The following is a 5,163-nucleotide window of genomic DNA, read 5'->3' on the forward strand; positions in this document are numbered from 1 at the left end:
AAGCGCCAAGAGTGCGACACGTGGCGGTGGCTGAAAGCAAGTAATCCTTGGGGGCTTCTGGAGGAGCGTCCCTTGATTAGTTTTTTTTTTTTTTTTTGAGGGATGCGTCCCTTGATTAGTTGCTTCCCACAACACTACTATTAAACAGGCTACCGCTCAAAAAATACTATTAAAGGGGCTGGGCCATTGGCACGTTTAGCCGTCAGCCCACCTATTATTCAAGCTATTGAGCTGCCTATTGGCCTAAAAGAAAAAACTAAATGGATCTTGTCGTGCCAGTACCGGTACGTGTGCCCAGCCTCCAGGCCCGGGCAAGGCCATAGGCAGGCCACGTGCGGGGCACGACCCCGTTAACCACACGTGGGGCCGGCCCATCATGGGCCGGGTACATGTGCTAACTGGCCGGTCTGCCAAGCACAGCCCAGTTGACGAGGTTGGGTTGTGGACGGGGCGCGGCTTTTCATAATAATACCCCCGCTAAACTAAATGTGAATGAATGGGGAGGTTTTGCAAGAAAAGGTTATTTTTGAAGGGTGAAAAGGTCATATAAGGGATCTGCTAGATGTCCTTAATCATTTGAACCGAATTTTTTCACCTCAAATATGGTATCTGCTAGAGATGTCCTTATGTACCAACATTTTACATGGAGGTGCATTGTTTCCTTGAATAATCAGAAAATGAAATGAATGCAAGGCGTGTTCCTATTGTATATACTTGCAAGATTTCCCTCTTTGGCAATTGTCATTTATCCCTGGATTAACAAGTGCTCCTCTTGCCAATCAACAACGCAAACGCATTGGCCTACCGCCGCAGCAAGTACACGGACCAAGAAAAGGAAAAGGAAGGTAGGAGTATACAACGGATGCCCGAATAAAAGTGAAATTTATTCTTGATTAAAATAAAATAAATAAAAGGGAAGCACGCGTTACATTTGTAAAGTACTGTATATTTTATTCGTTGTCACAGCATCTCATGTCATGCACACTGCATATATAGATGCATGCAACACGTGCTAGCTGGTTCTCAGGGCTCCAGGGTACGCATGTGGGCGCGGATCACTCATCGCTGCAGGTACCGAAGCAGTTCCTCTCGTTCGCGCCACGACAGGCGTCGCAGCTTCGAGCTGCATAGTTGCACACCTCACAGCTGCCGGTGCATGGATTGCCGGTGCAGTTGCTGCCCGCTTCGTTGTTGCATGCACCGCTGCAGTCCTCGCGACTGCAGATGCCGCAGACACCGGCAACGCCGTTGCACGAAGAGCTGCAGATCGAGGCGACGGAGGCTGCACAGTCTTTGCAGAGCATCGTTTCCGACGCCGGTGCCGGAGGTGGCGATGGTGGTGATGGTGGAAGAGCCGGAGGCGGTGGCGTTGCTGGCACTTGAGAGTGACCGCAGCGCCCCAGAGAAGGCACGACCAGAATGGCGAGGATGGCGGCGATGGCGGCTGCCTTGAGAGCGAGAGCGGATGAACCCGGAGCCATTGCTTTGTGGTGTGGACTGTGCACAGCAAAGCAAGGGTAAGCTTGAGTGGAAGATCTGCACATCAGCAAGAGAGGGAGACACGGAATGACATGTGATGGCTTGATATGCACATACGATGGTATTTATAGGCGCTCAAGATACGAAATCTTTGGTATGGCTATTATAACTTGTCCTGTCATGTAGTCTAAACTATTTGTGTATAGGTCAAGAGCACCAAGTTGGGAGTTGAGATCTGCGCCATGCATGGCAGGTTGACTTCAAATCATATTCACCTTGACCGGGCAATGTCGGTTGGATCTCTCTGGAGGAGACTAGAGCAAACTGAATTACTCTTGAGAGTATCTTGAGTCTCGAGGGCTGCCTTGTTCTGGAGGATATTGAACATATATATTTTTTTGAACATACTAGCACAAATGCCCGGGTGTTGCAACGGGAGAAAAGTTGATGTGTATTCAATTATGTGCAAAACACATATGTTGTTCATGAAAATTGTGCTTGCAAAAAAGTCCCTTGTGTTGCAATGGATACTATAAAATAAATTTGAGAGTTTGTTTGGTCACCTTTCCTTTTGTGTGAAACTACTGGCATGCAATGTTGATCCTTGAAAACAAAAAATAATACGATTTATATTTACATGTGACATTGACTTATAAAGTTTTTACCATATTATCAATCAAATAGAAACCATTTTCATATATTGCACAAGCAATTGAGAAATAAAATTATTATTGTGTTTGGATCAAAATTACTACCTTTGCTTCCCAAGAAAAAAAATCCACTACACATGATTCTCAATATGAGCAAATCTTTGTATAAATCTATGCAAATCAAATCACTAAAGTTACTCACCAAGATGCATGATGTGATTTCAAAGCAGCAAGTGAAATATAAATTTGTAGAATTTGCTTAAAGGAAGATAATCATCTGCCCCAACATTTTCCGGCTGCTATGAAACTGGGTCCCTCTATGTCTTCCATATTCCATAACTGGGGCCCTTCTATCTTTGCATCTGTCTTTTGGTGAACAAATTGAACTTATTTAACTTGTATGTGAAAAATATTCAAGAACCAACCACGTCAGCATCGTCTACCTGGTGGAATATATTCGACCACTCGCTTACGGGTACGCCTGCACTGGCCAAGTCAGCTTAGGGCAACTATATTCCATCCAGATATATCAGATAGCACCCGATACAAATATATATTGTTTCGGGCACCGGCCACGTCAAATTAGATTTTGTTTCTTTTCTTTTGTACTATTTGAACTTGGTCATGGTCACCATTTAAAAAAACAAACTTTTATATGTTCCCCATCACAGGTAAATTTCGGGTGGATTGTCAAAAAGAAAAAGGAAATTTCAAGATGCAGAGTTGTTAGTTGTCACATTCTCTCTACTCTTGGGTAGAAATATATATTTACAATATTTCACTCATTTACTTATTCTATCCGCTGATGTATTCATAAGATGTTGTAGGCTCGAACATTAAACTATATAGTAACAGCAAAACAACAACAAGTAATTATATCGGTGCTCATTAAAAAAAATACAATCAGTGCTAGCACGCATGACATTCTCCAGTAGCTTCTGGCCGGTGCAGCCATTCAAAAAAGGCAAAATCCACAGCAATAATCTCCACCGAGACCACTACTATTGTGCGGAGCCGTGGACATGTGCTGCTCTCCTTCCTCCTCGTCTCTTTTATCCATCCATCCAGCGCCCTCCCACCCATCTGTGCTTCTCTCCTTCCTCTTCTCTCTATCCGTGGCTCGCGCACACAACACACCACGCACCCTTCTACTCCGGTCCATGGTGCCACGTTCTCCTCTCTCTTCCCTCCTCCACATCGCAAAGCACCACCCCTCCCTCCCTCCCCGCCCCTGGAGTTCGTTCTGTTGACCCCATCTCTCTCTTCTCCTTCACCGACGTGACCACCCCCATCTGCAACAGCTGGACGATTCGATTTCCCAGGCCGTCTCGCCCGTGACCGATGGCTGCTTCGCGTTCGTCGGTCGGTTGCGGTGCGGCCGCATATGGGCTCCTAGTGACCGGGCTTGCGCGCGGGGGAGGGGGGTTGGCTGGGCCTGTGGTGGAGCCGCGACAGTGGTGGCCTGCTTCAGGGTCGAGCTCGGCGGCAGCTTGATGGGGCCGCATGGATCTGCGTCGGGGCTCCAGGCTCCGGATCGGCGTGGTCGTGTCCAGCCCGCCCTCCTCCACCGGTGCCTTGCTGTGGCGTTCCGGGCCAGATCTCGGATGGCTTGAGGGGCGGCTTGGATCGTGGCCTATGTAGTGTGGCTGACCTGGTGAGCCCCAAGTTTTCTTATCCGCGAGAGCGTCCATCTGTATTCAGATCTTGAATGATAATTTTCTGCTGCTACTTTTTTTGATTCATCTAGTCTTTCGAATTCGAGTAGGGACTGGTCCTGGGCGAGCATGCACACGACGCTGCTGTTCGGCGAGTGGAGGTGCCACGGGGAGTGGCGCTGCCTTTCTGAGGACAGGGCAACTTCGACGGCGAGCTGGACGCGTGGGCGTCGTTCCTGCCAGGTGGCGTCCTCCTGCGGCGGCGCCGCGGTCACCGCGCAGCCGGACTAGAAGGCGACCGGTGAAAGCTTTGCACGACGGAGCCGTCGCGACTGACTTGGACGCCTGGCGCCAGCGGCGACGGCCTCGAGGCTCTTGGAGACGCCAAGCCACGCCTGGCCCTTTCCTCGAGCCTCCTATCGCGCCCGAGTGGATCTCCCGAGGCAGCCTCATCCGCCTTCGGGCGCCGCCGGTAAGCAGAGCCGTCGTCCGTGGGCTCCCGCAAGCTCAGACCGCTGCGACCAGCCAGACGCGCGGTGGTGAGCCAGTCCAGTAAGAGATAAGGGTCGCGGCCATAAATTTCTAATAAATGCAGGGGGTTTACGCAAAATTAAACATTTTCTAGGGTGCCACTTAAACAGGGATTGCGGGTTTATTCAAAGAAACATAGGGGTTTTTCGGAAAAACGCCGACGACGTACGACCAGAAGCAGTAATTGCTTTATTAGTAGGTAGAGAAATTAGTGGGAAGAGCTGGCATCATCTCAAACACTTGGACAGAAAAGTTTTTTCCTTTTAAAAAGTGGGGGGTGAGGGAGTCCTGAACTAAGGGGTCCTCGTGTGTCCGACCTGTTAGCCATGGGTCGGACTGGTGGGCTGTGAAAGATACGAAGACCGACGACTGCACCCGTGTTCGGATAGGACTCTCCTTGCCGTGGAAGGCAAGCTTGGCGACTAGATATGTAGATTCCTTTTTTGTAACCGACCTTGTGTAATCCTAGATCCTCTCGGTGTCTATATAAACTGGAGGACTTAGTCCGGAGGACAGACATTACCATAACCATACAAGCTAGGCCTTTAGGGTTTAGCTATTACGATCTCGTGGTAGATCAACTCTTGTAATATTCATATTCATCAAGATCAATCAAGCAGGACGTAGGGTATTACCTCCATAGAGAGGGCCCGAACCTGGGTAAAACATTGTGCCCCTGTCTCATGTTACCATCGACCATAGACGCATAGTTCGGGACCCCCTACCCGAGATCCGCCGGTTTTGACACCGGCATTGGTGCTTTCATTGAGAGTTCCACTGTGTTGTCGTCGAAAGGGTTGATGGCTCGATTTATCGTCAAGGAAACTATCACCTTCGGAGGAGCTCTG

The 5,163-nt window shown here is 49.0% G+C and overlaps 1 long non-coding RNA gene across 1 annotated transcript; it reads left to right on the top strand.

Annotated features, from left to right (window-relative positions):
* The first annotated feature begins 3,133 nt into the window (after positions 1-3,133).
* LOC123150262 (uncharacterized) lies at positions 3,134-4,394 on the top strand. The gene is made up of 2 exons (XR_006475022.1): positions 3,134-3,783; positions 3,895-4,394. It is a non-coding gene; the product is annotated as an uncharacterized lncRNA (long non-coding RNA).
* The last annotated feature ends 769 nt before the right edge of the window (positions 4,395-5,163 follow it).

The sequence above is a fragment of the Triticum aestivum genome, chromosome 7A (assembly GCF_018294505.1).
Source record: "Triticum aestivum cultivar Chinese Spring chromosome 7A, IWGSC CS RefSeq v2.1, whole genome shotgun sequence".
In the NCBI taxonomy this organism is placed as follows: domain Eukaryota; kingdom Viridiplantae; phylum Streptophyta; class Magnoliopsida; order Poales; family Poaceae; genus Triticum; species Triticum aestivum.